The following is a 19,395-nucleotide window of genomic DNA, read 5'->3' as shown; positions in this document are numbered from 1 at the left end:
GGGCCTGATCCAGTGTGGACCCCTCAGCCATTGGTTCATAGTTCATGTGTTTCCATTCATTTGGCTATTTGTCCCTGTGCTTTATCCAACCTTGGTCTCAACAATTCTCGCTCATATAAACCCTCCTCATTCTCGTTGATTGGACTCCCAGAGATAGACATTGAGGTTGTTTTCAGTGTGTGTGAGGCTAATACAATGAAAATTTCTGTGACCATTCCCATATACATTTCCCCCACAGAATTTACACACATTTCTCAGAACTGATGGCTCTGTCTTCTTGAACAAAGGAAAGGAAATAGTAAGTTAAGCTCTGGACTCTAGCAGATGCTAGCAGACAACAGTAAAGAGGGAGAGAAAGCTGGTCCCAAACACCTTTTGTTGTTGTTATTGTTTGGGGTGCTTCGTAAAGCAACCTGAAGAATCTTTAAATGAAACAAAAGTATTCACAAAGTGGAAAGGAACTTGGCCAATGTCAAGGCTGGCAATTTTTCTAAAGTGTAGGCTTCCCAGAAAGCAGGAAGAAGTATGTTTAACATGATTGGCAGATGGGAAAATTTGGAACAGATTTCTTCGAGTAGGCGCCGGGGTACTTTGAGCTACTTCTGTCCCAGGACAAACTAAGTTCACTTTGCTATCTTCTTTCACATGTGTGAGCATAGACAATCTCCTTAGTAACTGAGGGTCTGTGGTTTTCCACATGGTGCCACACAAAGTACTGATTTATGACCAGATAAGAAGTAAATCAATACATTGTTTGCTTTATTGGGAAAATCTTGATACCTGAAAGGTTAGGAGACTCAAACAACTTACTGCCATAGTTGATTTGTATTTTGGTACAAGCCTCTTATCTTACCACAAATCAATAATAGTTTATTAATAGACCATCTGCATACTACACAGATATCAGAGTCACATTATCTGGGTCCAAATGTGCACTGGACTACTTTAATATGTGACTCTTGTCACACATATATTCTGTAACCAGTTTAGGATTCAATTTCTTCATCTGGAAAATAGAGTTGGAACACATGCATACAGAGTGCCAGTTTTTGGCACAAAGTGAGGGCTTCTATTGGACCAGATACTCAGAATCTATAAAATATGATAGACTGCAGGTACACTTCAGCACTTGAGTCCTACTTATTCACTATGTAGTAGAGGCACTGTGGATGAAAATAGCATTTCTGAAATTACTAAGCATTCATAGAACCTTCCTACACAACAAATTCCATGTTCTGTGCAGGGCACTAAGCATTACTTTGCCATCTCATTAGAGAAAATATGCCATTAAATTAGCATACATTTTCTCCTTATCTCTCTGCATTAAGTCTGCTTATTTACATGTCTTTTTCCCTCCATTGGACTAAGAATTCCTAAGGGTAAAGGCTTGAACTAATTTTCTTAATATTTTTTGCATGCCTACCACATGGTAGAGTAAACACATTCCTTATTGACCATGTGAAATGGCAACTACTTGACATTAACTAGGAACATAAGATAGTACCAGCCTTTATCTACTATAATTGGGCTGACCTTTCCAGATGAATAATTTCTCTGCATTGTTTGGCCTTCCATGAATTATAATTGTTAGTATTTGACAATTAATTAGGGTATGCTAATGTGAAAATGCAAGCGCCCTCAGGTGTATGTCAAAGAGTAGATAGATGGACAGTCGGAAGTGGAAAGAACATGTCATATCCAATTTTCACAAGGTCCACTCAACATTTAGAGTCCCTTAATTTCTTTCTGACCAAACAGAATCTTGATCATATATTTTTTGGATTCTTTAAAGACAGCATGAAGTTGGTAAAGATTCTTGTCTGAAATGTATTCCTCCATGAAAAGTTCATTTGTCCCACTCGATTTATTTCACCTCTTCACATTTCATTGGTCCTTTCAGCATTTCTGGTCCTTGCTGAAGGCTCAAGCAGACGTCACTTATGGTGAGGTGTGCTGAATTTTCCAACATTTGTCATTTTCACTCTTTGTCCAGGACAAGACTCTAGATCAGGTTCATCAGATACCTGTTGAGCCACTTAAATTCCCAAACAGATTGAATTCATAGAAGCAAAGATTCCTCCTAGAACTTCAGAGCCAGGCTGCACTTTGAGTGGGGTATCAGACATGGGAGAGTCAATGCTCTCTGTATGGTAGACATTGTGACTGTCAAATACTATGGTTTGGATAAAAGTACTTATTATGTAGTTGTTTCTTCCAGATTGAAACATTTCTGCCTAGAGAGAAGAGGGGAAGTTTCAGAAAACTCGGGAAGCCTGTGAAACTCATGGGACCCATCCATAAGGTTATGCAAGTAGTAAAATATTGCTAGGGGAAAGAAGACTTTTATAGATCTGCCTGAAAGTTGTGTAGGGATTTCAGGTGGGATAGCTCTGACATGTTTCATCATTCACACTGGGGTAGGGCTTCTCGGGGATGCAGATGCTTGCTTGAATCACCCTTGTTTGTCTAAGTACCTCCTTCTCCATGCTCTTGTAAATTGCTTCAATAATCCCGTTGGTTTGCCAGGCTGGGTGTGGTAGAATATTTCCTTTAGTCAGTCACTAGTGATTTATCTGGTGCTAATAGATATTTAGTCACATCTCTCTAGGACAAGACAGTCGCACAGTCCTCCAAAACACATGTTAGCAGTTTGTTCACTGCACAGAAGGTGGCACTATTATGAGGTGGCAGGAACTTTACAAGACAGGGCCCAGTGGGAATTTGGGGTTGTTGTTGAGAGTGTTTCCTGGAAGGTGATTGTGGTGTCTTCCTTTTCTTCTCCTTTGAAGCCAGCCATGAGGTGAACAAACCTCCTCTGCTACAAACTCCTACCGTAATACACTGTGGTGCCTTCAGATCCAATAAAATAGTCATGGACTCAAGCTTCCAAAACACTGAAATGCTTCTTTTCTTCATCTCCCCCTCCCTCTCTTTCAATTCCTTTCCTCTTCTTCCTTGTGTGAGTCTATGATTGAGACAGAGTTTCATGTGTCTCAGGCTGGCCTCAACCACACTACATAACAGAGGCTTGCCTTAAACTACTAATCTTTCTGTCTCCACCTTACAAATGCTGAGATTGCAGATGCACACCACCAGGCCCAACTGTCTCAATATTTGTGACAGTAATACAAAACTGATTAACATAAGAAGTAATGCGTCTCTATTCCTCTCAAACTGACGGCTCCATTTAATCTGCTCAGTGAACAGAGCAGCTTAGTTTTCTTGTGAATCTGTGACCAGCTTGATAACACCCTGTTCTATGCCAGTAAATGTCTAAAAGCTAACTCTCAAAAAAATAAAATAAAATAAAAGTTAACTCTCCAGACAAAAAAAATCCCCAGATTTGAAGCATTTGCTGACTGTTATAAATCAATTCTTGCATTACAGATAATTTCAAGCAATCAAGGTGAGGCCCCTTGACAGAATTGGAAGCTGATGGTCTAGAACTGTGACTCAGCCATCCACTAGAGCAGGCTAGAATCTCATTCTTTTTATATCTTCTCATTTCCTGTTTTGTTTTCATTCTGGCTGCCCTGGGATTATAGGCTATATGTGGTCTATGGTGTATAACTCAAAGACTCTTCTTTCAGAAGTTCTTGGGGGGTAAATAGAAGATTTTCATTATCACTTGCGCATTATATGTACATCACTGGCCTCACTTTTTCATAAAATTTTTCAAATTCAAAGCATTTGATCAAAGATGCACAGAAATATCCCTTGAAGGATAAAGGGCAAATAATATCATTTATGACATTGTTAAAACTTAATTGACAATGAGAAACTGTGAAACACAGGGATAAAATTGTTGCTAAGAAGAAAATTCATATCAAATGCCAACTTTTAACCTAGAACCCATCTTCCTGTGGTTTTCCTTTTTTTGCTTTATTAAGTAATTTATTAATGTAGTAATCCGTATTTCATGGAATAAAAATTGAATGAGGACGTAGCAGTCAGTTTTCTTCCATATTTTAAGTGTCAGAGGAAGAGTCTAAGCAAAAGATAAAACAGACTGCTAAGAGCTCATGAAGTTGAAGAAAGATAGATATTTGCTGATATTTTGAGAAAGAGGTGATTGTTGGTATCTTACCTAGATCTCATTTATAAATGAATGTAACCAGTCTTCAGCTGGTTTTAGTTTTTTGAGACAAGGTTTCTCTGTGTAGCTTTGTGCCTTTCCTGGATCTCGCTCTGTAGATCAGGCTGGCCTCAAACTCACAGAGATCCGCCTGCCTCTGCCTCCCGAGTGCTGGGATTAAAGGCGTGCACCACCACCCGGCTTCAGCTGTTTTTAGCATTGGCTTGCCATCTTTTAAATCTCCTTTCTTTTCTGACCATTGTACTCCCATAAGTGGCCACCTTACTATATCGGTTATGTTCCACCCTTAGGAATAGAGGACAGTGACTGACAACCATGGAGTGTAAGTTGACACTCTTCATTCCCCAATGTAAACACAAACCTGTGGTACAATCCATGCCTTGTTGTTTTTCATGGAATCAGGTCAAAGTCAGTATCTAACCAAGATCACATCTTTGCTTAGCTTTCTCTCCAGTGCACCCTGATTTCCTCATTTCACATCTCCCGAAAGTCCTTCATCACTCAGTGACATTCACAGGAGTACCTGTCTTAAGTTCCATTCTCAGGAAACTCAAATTAAGACATTTTATATCCCTGGTTCCTTTCCTGAAGACCTCATTCATACTATAGTCTCCTTTTAGCAGAGTATACCAATGGGGGAGAAGATAAAGATAACTTGATAATATGTCTGGGTGAAGCTGTCTTCTCACTCTTTAGGGAAGAATCAGTGGTGACGCCATTCATTTGTGCAGTGCGCCAGTATTTCAAGGACATGTAGATAGATCTGCCTTGTCTTCATAATCAGGTTCTATAATTGAATATTCAAGAAACCAATCCTAACTTGATCTATTAGGTTGTGACTCTGGTTTGTTGATTATCTTTACCAGCTCTTGGCCTTAGCTGCTGGTTTTTGCTATCCATCCCAGTAGTCCTTGTGTAAGATCAGGCTGCACAAAAGTCCTGAGCTTGCATTATATCAAAATGCTAGAGACTGAAGGGTCTTTGAAATGAAAGGATTTTTTGAGCTGTTAAAGATGTTTCTGGAAAAAAGGACCAGATTATAGGAATATTTCCTGCAGCTACGAACAGCAAGTAGCTGAAATATATCTGCAGGACCTAGGGGCCTTTCTGTAATGAAAAATATTTTTGTAATGAAAATTTGAGGAAAGAAAATATGAATTATTTACCCTGAACTTACATTCTCTAAAGCTAGAAGGAATGAATGGACTAACGTGGAGTAGGGAAAGTTTTGGGATAGGAGGACAATCCTATCCCAATCCATATGAAGAACTACTTGTACTTGTTGCATCCTAGATTGGTGGGGCTAACAATCAGAGACCTTTATAAGTAATCCAGGTTGGGTAGGTGAGAGTTTACTTAAGTCAAGCTCTCAATATGCATTTAAGAATGTGAGGGTCTTTTGTTGCTCTGGCCTGCAGCTATTAACAAACCAACTTTCCTTAGATCTTGTCTCTGCCACCTTCTACTGATGAAAGGCATGTTCAACTTGAGGCTTGTGGAGCACATTCTTCACAATATCGCCATGACTGTGCCCCAACACAAAAATTATAAACTTAAAACATTATATTTTTGTGATTTTGTTTTGTAAGTCAATCATGCCATTGTCAAGTAAAAACTTTGAAGATAAAAACATGGCATGGCTATATAAAAGGTTTGGGAATGCCTGATGGGTCGAACTTTTTTTAAAATTGAATTTAGGCATCTAAGAAAATTTTCTTATCATTTGCTAAAATATAACTATATCACAAATACTTTTTTTTTTACTGCTTTTACATCTGGGTCAGAATTGCTTCATCTAATTGTCATAGGAATCAGATAGTGAAAAGTTCAGCATTCTCTCTCTCTCTCTTTGGTAGCTGGAGGGACATCTGTGGGTGCTGGGAAGAGAGCTCTTATATTTTTTATTGTGAGCCTAGCCTTTAACAGCTGAGCTATCCCTCCAACCCAAGTTCAACATTCTCATTTAACAGATGACAATTAGAGGCAGAAAAAGGCTGATGACAAAATTCAAGTCAAAATTAAAATTATCTAGCTAGAAAGTGGCTCAGAAATTTAACATCAAATTAATGTCTCTTTGGGGTTTTCCCTTTATGTGTCTATAAAAGTCTAGCATGAAGGTGTGACCTGCACATGTGCTCTTGAATTTGGATGTTTCTTGGCCTATCTTCATCATCATCATCATCATCATCATCATCATCACCATCATCATTTTTTTTTGTTGTGATGGAGACAGATTCTCCCTCTGAAACCCAGACTTGCCTAAACTCAATGCATAGCCCAGCTTAGTCTTCAACTCACAGCAGTCCTCTCACCTTAGCTTATTGGGTGCTATGCTTACAGAAGTGTACAACCACTTCTGGCTTCCTTGCTTTTTAGATTGCACAGTGAATTTAATTAACAAAAGCAATATAGTATAATGGAAAAGGCTGGGAAAATGTTTGCTCAGAGATTAGAGTAGGCTTAGAGAAGAGCTAGGAAATTGGAAAGGCTACCATGAAGCCACAGGAAAAGGGCAAATGCTGTCTTTGTCAGCAGCAACGTGGTGAACATGTGAATCTATAAGGTAGAACTGTTATGGGCAATTCTGATATAAAGGATGGCTGGGAAGGCAGTAGCCTGAGTTTATAAATTTACAGAGTCAAACAACAACAAAAAACAAAGAATAGACTTAATGAGTTAGAGACTTTATTCAAGGGCATTATTCCAATGAAGAAAGAATGCATGGGACAGAGAAGATGTTCTGAGCACAGATTCACAAATGTCTCCAGAATTAGGTAAAATGGGATTTTCTTGTTTAGGGGGAAATAAAAGAGGCTAGAAAGAACCAAATATAGCCAAGTGCAGAGGTGTACAGCTGTAGTCTCAGTATTTGAGAGGTGGAGGCAGAAAAAGAAATTCAAGACCATCCTTGGCTTTATAAGGAGTTTAAGGCCAACCTGGGCTTCACAAAACCAAATCTAAGAAAAAATACATATGTCATTAGGAGTCATTATATTAATATTATGTCTATTTAGCAGAATAATAGTATTGAGCTTTCTACTAGGGCTTATGACATACATAGCTTCAGGTTCTTGGCCTCTTTACCAGATAGGTATTGGTTTCATCTTATGGAGTGAGTCTTAGATCCAATTACAAAGTGGTTGATTATTCCCATAACATTTGTACTGTTATTGTACCAGTGAGCATATCTTGTCAGGCTAGTCATTGTTGTAGCTTGCAGGATTCACAGCTGGGTGGGACTGATGATTACTTTTCCCTAAGATTATGCATAGCACCTATCAGCACCATGATTGAGTTTCCAAGTGTGTATCAGCTTAACTTTTCTGTGATCTCTAACTCAAGTATGTGGTATCTTCAGCAGTAGGTTCTTACCATCAAGTTATGGAGAGAGGCCAACAGGATTGGCATTAGCTTGCATGCTTGAGGATCTATAAATGGTCAACAACTCACAAATATGTAATTCATTTGTGATACTGAGTGGCTTATTTCTATACTCATAGGTCGGTGCATCTCTGAAACCTCATCAGGAAAGCTTCAACTGCACAACATACAGCAAATAAGAGATGGTTGAGTGTTCAACTCTAAATGTGAGGTCCGTGTCAAACCACTCCCCCCATGCTTCAGAGATCTCACAGAAGAAGGGGCAGAAAGATTTCAAGAGTCAGAGATGATGAATAACAGCAAGAAAGCTGTGTTCTCCAGACACAACAGAATAGATGTACATATGAACTCTAGTGATTATAACAGCATACATAAGATCTGAGAAAGATCCAGTTGGACCAAATTCCAGCATGGAAGGAAGAATGGGGGCATGAAGTTCTACCCATAGCTGAGGAGCTATTGGAATTTCACAGTTGCTAGGAGAGGGAGAGAGTCAATTTTGTTTAATGATGTGACCCCAAGTAGGTCAGCCACACTTCAGGGCAGCCCATACTCCTAGGAACAGTTGAACAATACAAACTGCACTTGATTGGTTTCAAAGAAGAAGAAGAAGGGAGAGGAGGAGGAGAAGGAGCAGGAGGAGGAGGAGGAAGAGGAGGAGGCAGAGACTCAAAGTTGGGTGGGTATGGGAGGGATTGGGGGGTTAATACTGTTAAATAGGCATATTCTAAGAGGCCAAATTCCTTGGAAGGGAACTCATGTATGCCAATCCCAGGGTTTCAGCACCAGATGAATGGGAAAAAAGAAATAAAAAAGAAAGGACATGGCTGCTCCTAGGTATGGTGGAGGAGAAAGTTTATTGTAGATATGTAGGAGAGCACAGCCAGAGGCAGACACATCTGTGAGAGTCCAGAGTGAACAAGACCCATGAGCTGGGTCATAGGGCAGGGTGGGGAAGAGCCAGACCAAGAGACCAGGAGGGTAAAGGGTAGACAAAAAGGACCAAGTAACCAAAATGGCTGGTTTATATAGGGAAAGGAAGCTGGGAGAAGGAAGCTCAGCCCCTGGGCTGAGAAGCTTAGGGTAGAGGGTGGGGTATATCAACCAGAAGGACCTGTAACAGCTAGGGACTGAGGGATGATGGGAGAACCTGGTGGTCAGGTCTGCTTTGATATATTAAATAGTCACCTCAGCCATTTGTCTTGGGTTTGAGACCTAACAAATAATCATCAAAATCCACTGTATGAAATTCTCAAAAATTTTGAAAAAAATTTTATTTATTTAAAAAAGAAATAAAAGAAGTTCTGAAGAAGAAGAGAGAGAGTAAAGAGAGCGAGGAAGGCAGAGAGAAAAAGAAGAGGCAGAGAATGAAAGAAAGAAGAAACAGAAAGGAATGTGTCAGGTATTCCAAAGTGGGCAGGAGAGCTTGGAGATTTTATGCTGAAGCTAGCCTGTTGTCAAACCTTGGCACCTCACACTCATCCACTACAGGAGCCTTTTATCTCATTTCCATGTGCCATAGTTACTTTTCTACTAAGGTGACACAGTATCGTGACCAAGGCAACTTATAAAAGAGCGGCCAAGGGTTTCTGCTTGCAGAGTGAATGTGATGGGAATTTAGCTGTGGTATGTGCCTGGGCTGGAGGAGGCATGCTGACATTTGCAGAGGTGAATCTATGACCATCATGGCAGAATTGGCAGAAAGCAGGCAGGCATGGTGTTGGAGTAGTTGGTGAGAGCTTATATCTGATCCACAAGCATAAGGCAGAGGTGAGGGATAATTGGGAATGGCATGGACTTTTGAAATATCAAAGCCTACCCACAGTGACTCACCTCTTCCAACAAGGCCACACCTTTTAATCCTTCTCAAACAGTTCTACCACTGCAGAATAAGCATTCAAATATATGAACCTATGGCAGTACTCTTATTCAAACCACCATACCCTGGATCCTGCCTTTTTTCCCTTCAGCCCAGCCACATACCACAGCTGAAGTCCCATCACATTCACTCTGTAGGCAGAAACCCTTGGCAGCTCTCCATCACCCACAAATTGATATTCACATTAATACCACATTTCTGAGAACCACACAATCTGGCCCAGATGCTTCCTTGCCTTTGGACGCCATCTCTATCCCATTACCTGCCTATGCCTGTACATGTCATGAACTTGCCTGCCCTGAAGCCATTGCCTTCCTTATTCAGTCTAACTGAGATGACTTTTTGCCCTGTCTTTCCCCTATTTTTGGCCCCCACATCTCTTTGAAGTTTAAAATCCAATCTTTTGGGGCTGAAGAGATGACATAGAAATTTATGACAGCTTGCTGCTTTTCCAGAGCACCAGAGTTTGGCTCCCAGCACCCACATTAATGGGCTCACAGTTTACTGTAGCTCCAGATCCTGGGGATTTGGTTGTCCTTTTCTGTCCTTTGAGGCTACCTGTACACATGTAATACACACACACACACACACACACACACACACAACTAAGAAATAAAAATAATTCTTAAGATCCAAAACTTCCATTAGTTGTAGCCTCAGAACTGTCAGTCATATGTACACACCTGTACTTCTCTCTGGCCTCCCTTATTTCATCCATTTAATGGGTATTTTAGCAGCATTTTGTTTTTATCTGTGGTCTATTCAGGTATCTAGTGCAATGGTTTGTGTTTTTAGTAATGTGCGGACATATGCATCTCTATCACAATCCTTTAATCCCTTCATTGAAAGCAAAGCTGCCTCTCAGTGATCGGGATTTTCGTTAAGCAATTCAGTTAAATGCTCATAAAGAATTTTTAAATGGCCCAATTCTATGTAGATGTTCTTGTGTTGCATATTCAGGACAACAAAGCCACTCTGCTAAAAGCATCCCAACACTTATGAAAGTTCCTGAGCCCTGGGGTAAGAGCAAGCCAATTTAATTCTTATAAACTGCAGCGTCTTAATAAAATGCAAAGTGTACAGCTGCCCATGACTGATTCAGTTTTGATAGAAGAGGATACATAATATAAAAATCTTTATAGTGTTAGTTAAATTATTCCCTTACTTCTCTGGCACAATCAAGTACACAAAGGATTAAGCTTCCTGAAGTCTCTCTCTCTCTCTCTCTCTCTCTCTCTCTCTCTCTCTCTCTCTCTCTCTCTCTCTCTCTCTCTCTCTCACACACACACACACACACACACACACACATATGCACACTCACACTTACATGTGTGTATGTGTGTGTGTGTGTGTGTGTGTGTGTGTGTGTGTGTGTGTGTGTGTGTGTGTGTCCTATTGGGTACTTGGGGTAACTGTGGGTGAGAAAATGCTGTCTTGTCAAAATGCTTTACTGTTAAACTGTAAAACAATCCTTATTGAAGTCAGTCTCAGAACACTGCCAACTTTCAGCTTGAAGCTTAGATTATCTTTCAGAAAAGGAAGCTAGAAGTTGTGTTGACATGAAAGAAATGTCATTTGTGAAATCCCTGCATTAGCTTAGCTCTTCTGGGAAGTGGCTTATACTCAGATTTCAGAGCCAAGTGTCTATCTATTGTGCACATTTATGTTATGTCAGACAGTCCCTGAACAGTAAGTGGCTGAGGATGCCTTCAAGTAATACTTTTAAAGGAATCACCACAGAACAAAGACACAATGAGCATAATGCTATCTTTGTGTCTGATAAAGACCAAGATAGCAAATGAAGCCATCTACAGGTGCCTCAAACAATAAGAACCAGTATACAGGGTTGAATTTGATATATTGAAGAAATTGTATGCTTAGAGATTCATGCGTTTGAACATTGCTTGCATGCAGAATTTCAAGAGGTAAATCTCAGAAATAGTTTATAAAGGTGGTTACCAGAGTCCCAGGGGCTTGGAGACATAGAGAAAAAAAGATGTTGAACAAAGCATACAAAATTTTAGTTAAAGGGTCTGAGGAGGTAACTCAGCAGTTAAAGAGCTTGCTTTGCAAACAAGAGAACTTTAGTTCATATGTGCAGAACCCATACAAATGCCCTATGTGCATGGCAGCTCACCTGTAATTCAAGCCTTAGAAAGTGGAGACAGGATCACAGGAGCAAGACTTTTATGAAACTAGCTATATAGGTGAGTTCTGGGTTTGATGAGAAACTTGCTTCAAAGAAAAAAAGTAGAGAATGTTTGAAGAGTTCAGACATCAGTAAGGGCCCCCACACTCAGGGACACACATGTGCCCACACACATTTGAGCATGTATACACACATTGATCTATTTTACACAGACATTCATATGAAAGGAAGAAAAAAGGAAAAAAAGGATTCAGATAGATGGGAAGAGAAATTTTTAAGTTTCTTTGACTCTAGACTTTATTGTACAACATGGTGATCAAAGTTCCTATAGCAATAATAATAATAATAATAATAATAATAATAAATTGCATATTTCAAATGTGCTGAAATAGGTCAGTTAACCTTCTTATTACAAAAAATATAAAGTGATGGATATGTTAATTAACTTGGTTAAGTCTTTCTTTAATGTATACATAGGTCAAAAGATTACACTCTATTCCATAAATACACATTTTTATCTGACATTTAAAAAACTGAATAATAAAAATGTAATGTATTCTATCAATACTTTAGGACATATATCCAGAATTTTTGTCTTTATGCAAATCTATACTTCAAAAAAACAATAAGCTTGTAACTTGTTTTGTTAGCTTTCCCCAACTTGTTTATTTCACTTACAACAGTAATTTTTCTATGCTGCCCACAGATTAAAATCCCTAAAGAGTTTAAAGAGTACAGAAGCAACAGGTGGGGAATGCATATATTGTGAAGAGCCTTGTTTGGACTGCTTTTTTCAATTTTGACTGCATATTAGAATTCCCTTTGGGAGGTTTGACAAACTTTCTTCCTGGGGGCTAATTATATTAGAGTCCTCATGGGATAAGAGCCACAGAATTTTTTTCAAAGTTCCCAGATGATCCCAGTGAATGGTCATGGTTGAGAATCTCTGCCTTAGCATTTGAACTACAGAGTAGCTTTTCCTATAAGTCTCCCAGATGTTTACAACATCCATATAGCCTATATATAGGCCATAAAAGTTGCTTGATACCATCTAAGACATAGCTGTATGTGCCTAGGCAGGTTGTCATGTGTTCTCCTTGTTTTCCTTTTGGCCTAGAACAATTCATTGTTAGGTCCATTGTCCTGAAATACCAAGAGCAGTTAAGGGGTGGAAGTAGCAAATGCATAGCAAAGGTCTGCCTAGCCTAGCATGTGTATGGTATAATACTATAGTCAATAAATTAGTTTAAAAATAAATTAGCTGATACTGCTTCTTGGTTACGAGCATTGGTTCTGGATCCTGGATGCATACTAGCCTCCTTGGGCCTTGTCCTGGCTAGTTTTTTGTTAACTGACTTGCATTAGAGTTACCTGGAAAGAGGAATCTCAATTGAGAAAATGCTCCAGCATGTTGTTTGTAGGCATTTGTGGGTCATTTTCTTGATCGATGATTGACGTGGGAGGGCCCTTCTCATTGGAGGCAGTGGCACCTCTGGTACCATGGCATTGGATTGTATAAGAGGACAGGTTGAGAGAGCCATAGGTAATAAACCAGTAAGCATCATTCCTCCAAGGCACCTTGACCTGAGTGTTATAAGCTGAAATAATCCCTTTCCTCCCCAAATTGCTTTTGGTTTTGGTGTTTTATCATAACAACGGAAACTCTAACCAAGGTGGTTCTACAAGGGCCTGGAAGCTCAGTTCACACCTCTGACCCTAGAGGCCAGGACCTATGAAGAGGGGAAAGGAAAGTAATTGATGTTCGAATTCCTAAAAAACTATTCCAATATGCTGTATAAGCACAATGGAGAACCATTGGTTCAGCAGGGTTTCTTAATTCATGGTCCCTAAATGGACACCAGTAGCAGCACCAATTACCTAGAAGAATTGCTAATTTTCAGACTCCTTACAAGACCTGAAGAATCATGAAATCAGGGACAGCATCTGGTAATTAGTGTTTTGACAAGTTATTGCAGATGTGTTTAACCTGTGGCTTATGGGACATGTATGTCCCAGGATAGCTATGAGCATGGACAGCTCAACACATTTGGAGATGACAACATGTCATAAACATAAAAATGTTGGGCCTCCCTGCAAGAGTTGTTAATGCTCAAGTTTGAAAGCCATTGGTTTAGCATGCTGGCCACATGTTCTTTAAGTTTGATTTATTCTTGTCAAGTATAAAGACATGAATTTATCATACACTCCTCAGCTCATGCCCTATGATCATCTGTAATGTGTTCTCTAGTTATTTTATCACCTTCAACCCTACTTATTTTTATCATCAAGCTTGAATCATGTGTACATTCACATCCTTTCTATGGACTAGGAAAACTGAAGGTTAGGGAAGAACATTTCTAAAGTGAGCTCCTCTTACTCGAGAGACTTGGATATCTCAGTCTCCCTCAATGCCTTCAAAAAATGATAATTGATGGAAAGGTTTTGCAGCCCAGCAGTACTACATGAGCCTACTATGTTCAATGCCCTGGTTTGCATCCTCAGTGAATGGTGAAGGGAGATAAACAATGAAAATACAAATGCCCAGAGTCACAGCCAAAGCTTCAGTTATGAGAAGCCATTTCTGGGAATTAGCCACCATCAACCATGAAAGTAGGAGAGTGGAAGGCAAGAAGTAGGAGGCTGAGAGGCAGGAGCAAGGGTTGATGATGCTGTAACCTAGGAGTTACAATGATGAAGGCACAGTGGAGACATCAAGGGAATTACTCTACACCTGGCAAGGGCAGCTACTGCTCTAGACAGCCTCAGGCCCTTGGGTACCGATCCTCAGGCAAAGTAGTATGGTATGTTCTCTGAAAGAAGTTTGGTCTATCTAGGGCATCTTCTGGGAACACGGCTCCTGAGATTTGTGGCAAATTCTGGGAAAATGATAATGTGCTAGGCAGTGGTGTCATAAGCAGAGCTTAAGTGCTGTTTTATCAGGTGAAGCATATAGAACACACACACACACACACACACACACACACACACACACACACACACACACACACACACCTGTCAGTATGGAGGGAGTAGATGCCTTGGAAAAGGAGTCTTGGGAATATGCTACTAATTCCTAGTTCCATCTTGGTGTTAAAGATGTTGTAGTTATACCACTCTTCTTTTTCTGTACTACATTCATGAATGGTGAAAAACAGTATTTCTCAAGTTGGAGTTTTAAAATGTCTAGGGTTCTAATACTATAAGGGGAGTGACATCTTCAATAATAAATTTTTAAATTTACCATTGTTGATGATTTTGAAATTAATTTAGGCGTGACTTAGATGATCATGATGATAACCTTTACAGTTTACAGTTATTATTATTGTAGTAGTTACCTCCATCATTTGAGGAGGCTTCTATTGTTATCTCTATTTTAAAGATAAGTAAGGTTTTTACAATAAAGTCAACTCCCTGGCTTTGAGTTAGTTAAAAGAAGAGGCACCATTAGCGACCTAAATCTTGCCACTGTGTCAGTGTCAGCTTCAATTGTCCCTAGGCAATGAGCCAAACAGCGACAGACTTAATAATGGAAATCATCAATTACACCTGAATAAAGGCCAATTACATCCCAGTGTGCAGTATGAACAGATGTCACGCAAGTTCAAAGAGAGATGTGTGGCTGGAAATTTTAATGAATCCTGAGAAAACATTTTCCCCAAACAGACTTAAGCAAACTGGGTGTTCATGGCTTTGACTGCTGGAGAAATCTGCTAATAGCTGTTTGGAAAATAAACAGGAACTGTGCCTACATGGGTTGAGCTTTGGTTGGCATGAGTTGGTGCCATTGTACTAATTGCATCTTCACCAGGGGATAAAAGTTTCTAAGTCCAAGTGACAGCCACAAAGTGCTGGCTTTACTCTTTACATCTCAGTATGAAGCTAATGCACATTGTTACTTCTCATTAATGATTGCTGTAGAGCCATTCTATAAAATGCTTCTGAAGACACTGTGCTTTAATGTTAACCCATGCAGCTTGGTAAGGAAAGGATCAGTTTACCTTGTACAGCAAACAAGTGCTGTCACTAAATAACTGATGGATAATCTTGATTGTCAACTTGGCTGGCTTAGAATAACCCAGAAGACAAAATACTGACAGTGCCTGTGATTGTATTTCTGGAGAGATGAACAGGGGAGACCCACTTTAAATGTGGACAATACTATCTCTTTGCCTGGGCTACTCCTTGACTGGGAAAATGAGAAGGGAAGCCAAGCAGCAGTATTCATTCATCTCTCTCTCTCTCTCTCTCTCTCTCTCTCTCTCTCTCTCTCTCTCTCTCTCTCTCTCTCTCTCTCTCTCTGTGTGTGTGTGTGTGTGTGTGTGTGTGTGTGTGTGTTTCCCAACTGTGGAACCAGCTGACCCACAGTCCTAGATCCATGCCTTGCCTGGTTTTGATGGACCGTACCTGAAAACTGTAGGCTGAAACAAACTCCTCTTCCCTTAAGTTGCTCTTTTAGGTATTTTGTCCCAGCAATAAGTAAGAGAAGTCATCGATACAGTAGTGATCTGTGTTGGAATCAGTCCCCCATTTGGAGCAGCCTCTGAATGTTTTTTTTCTTCCAAAATGGCAATCTCCATCTGCTGGTTTCCTCATTAATAAGTAACAAACTTTGGCTTGTGCTCAGATTAATTTACTTAAGTAATTTTGCTTCAATAGTCTTTCCAAGTCTCAGGAAGAGAAGGAGATCTTAAAAAAAAACTGGCACCACTGAAAGCCAGTGGGTAGTTTATTTCAGAAATAAAGAAAGCAAAAAAGTCCATCTATCAATTTCTCTTGCATTTTTATTTTTTGTAGTATTTCTTGAGTAAATTATTTCTTGGTTCTATTACTTCATGCATTGGTTGCTTCATCAGTTCAATAGGTTTTTTTATCTTCAGAAAGCTTATGACCTGAGGATGCCAGGCAATGGACAAAAGCACTTAAGGGAAATAGATGTGTGGACAGAAGAATAAAGAGGAAAGCAATTGGAGAAGAGGGATCTATTTTGAAGAAAGTGATGGGGGAAGTCTCTCAGGAGTGAGTTCTGAGTAAATATTTGAATAAAGTAGGGGGCAACTTTGTGCTCCACCCCCTCTAGTGAGAACTGGTAATATCTGAAGAAATTTTAGGTTGTTTTTCAACTCCATAAGCATGTTATTGGGATCTCATGCATAGAGGACAAAGATACTGCTCCACAACCTGCAATGTGTAAGAGAGGCTCTTTTCCCCACCACCAAGAATTATATAGCTCATACTTTCAACAGTGCTCAGGTCTGAAATCCTGGCTTAAAGCATATACTTAGGGGTTGTTTGATTATGATTCTATGGGGAGTCTACATCTTTCATAGCCTTTGAGTGATTGGGCAGTTCTGTTAGTTGTAAATAAGCTACACAGATGCATGATAATACCATTTCATAGTCATGCAATGAAGTCTCTCCCTTGGAGATTATGCTGACTTTCATCCCTCACTGAGTAAGATACTTATTTTGTTATTCCAATATCCCTGGTCTACAAACAGGTCTGTTCTTTTCACTTACCTTTGGATTGGTGATAATATTTTGCTGCTTTCCTCACTGTCAATGAGGTAACTAAAGTCTTAAATAGATGTTCATTTTACATCTGCATTAAGAGACATGATGCTACTTAAAAAAATTATCCGCAGGATGGGCAGGGGGAGATTGCTTAGTGGGTAACAGTGCTTGTGCTGCAAGCATGAGAACTTGATTTCTAATTTCCATAGCCCATGTGGAAAAGTCCAGGCATGGTTGCACATGCCAGCAACCCCAGCATTCAGGGAGGGTGTTGTGGCTATCGGTCTGTATGCTGTGTATGTTGCTCTGATTGGTTAATAAATAAAGTACTGATTAGCCAGTAGCCAGACAGGAAGTACAGGCAGGACAAAGAGAGATGAGAATTCTGGGAACAGGAAGACTGAGTCAGGAGTCGCCAGCCAGACACAGAGGAAGCAGGGTGTGAAAGCAGAACTGGAAAAAGGTACCAAGCTACATGGCTAAACATAAATAAGAATTATGGGTTAATTTAAATGTGTAAGATCTAGCTAGCAAGAAGCCTGAGCCATTAGGCCAAACAGTTTTAATTAATATAAGCATATGTGTGTTTATTTGGGCCTGAGTGGCTGTGGGCCCGGGGTGGGACTGGAGAAAACTCCAGTTATAAATGGCGGCCAATGTGGGGCACGACTTTCCAGCTAAAATCTGAGAAAGAATATTCTAAAACAGAGCTAAAAAAATAGCTTCCTAGCTGTCTCTCTCAAGTTAGCGGCAGCCTGTGGGCTTGAGCTACTCTCTGGAGGGTTTGTGGCATGTGGGCTTGACCTACAGCATGGTGGGAATGAGGCATCTGCAAGTCACACATTATAATGCATGGTGGATATAGTCTTTGCTCGTACAGAAAAAAAGAGGTTTCTGGGCTACACGTGACTTTGATAGATGCGTAGACCCACTGCTTCTGAGAGTTGATGGTACACATGGCTTCCAGATCCAGAGCTGGTGGTAAACGTACCACCACCATGTTAGGAAGCTGAGGTGGGTGAAAAATGCTACAGTTTAAAGCAATAGATTCACAATAAGACAGATTCAGATGGGATAAACCTCTAAACGGTTTACAATGTGTGCAAAAAATGTATGTAGGCTTGGAAGAGAGGAAAAAAAGTAATACACACTTATATATAAAGAAATAGATAGTTTTAAAAAATAAAGTCTTTAAAGAGAAAGTAAAAATAATAGAAAAATAAGCCACATAAAGATGAATATCACACAGAGAATCTGGATTGTGTTGTTTTTGGGTTTTTAACTGCAGAAAGACATTTGATTGTAAAGGCTGCTCAGTTAAATCAATATGTATATTTTAAAGTTACCTTGACTTCAAAATTTGGGTGTAAGTATATGCTGCTTTGGAAAGGAGGCTCTGCTTTTGTTTCCACAGAAAGTAAGAGGCTATGGATTTGTTCCAGATTAACATACATCAGGTTTGACCAGCCAAGACCCCCTGAAAGGTCTCCGATGACACCATGGCCCAGATGACCCAACATCCAGAACAGTTTCAAGGCAACTGGCTCAGACAATACAGCCTCACAGATTACTTCATAATCCTAACATTTTCTCTATGTCCCCATAAGAATACAATGTCCAACAGGAAGTAGTATGAGAAGCTACACTCAAATTCTCAAATATACCAAGTTGGCTTTGGAGATGGAATTGGCTCACTCCTTCTCTAAACCTAAGCATATTGCTAAAAGAAAAGGTTGAGAGATTCTACTGTCCCATATCAGAAGAGTCCTCTGGTGTGGGACAGAGAAAAACCAATACTTCTATTTAAAGCAGGTTGATTATAAATGCAATCTCTTTCTAAAGAATAAAAGGGGATAGTATAGATATAATAGGATGAAAGGGTAGATTAATGAACCTACTTTTAAAGAGCAACAACTTGTTCAGAAATGTTTTACATTGCTATGGATTTTAGTTTATTGATACAAGTTTAAACTTAATTTTGTTAAACTGTATATGTATTTCTACTCTCATTTAAGGTATTATGTTTATGTGACTCATTTAGATTGTAAATAATTAGTCTTCTATGATAGTCAAACTTTTAGTCATGTTAAGTTTTCTAGGTATACATAGATATTATTCAATTAGGTAGGTAATCTTCAAACACTTCAAAGACCTACAAAATATGACATTTAAAATGTTTTAAAAAAATTAGACTTTCTGGACAGTGAGACATGTCTGCTCCTGGCAGCACCAATTTACTTCAGAGAGGAGGATGGGCATTGAAGACACTCTATATGGAGTTTATCTTCTTCTTGGCAAAAATAGTCATTTGGGCAAGAAAATGTTCTTGCCTGGACTGCTTGATCAACTGGACATGCAGGACCCATAGGAAGGTGACCA

This window comes from Peromyscus californicus, unplaced genomic scaffold (assembly GCF_007827085.1).
Source record: "Peromyscus californicus insignis strain IS unplaced genomic scaffold, ASM782708v3 Scaffold_10__1_contigs__length_136768540, whole genome shotgun sequence".
Lineage (NCBI taxonomy): Eukaryota > Metazoa > Chordata > Mammalia > Rodentia > Cricetidae > Peromyscus > Peromyscus californicus.
The sequence above is the reverse complement of the archived record's forward strand: the minus strand, read 5'-3'. Positions refer to the sequence as shown.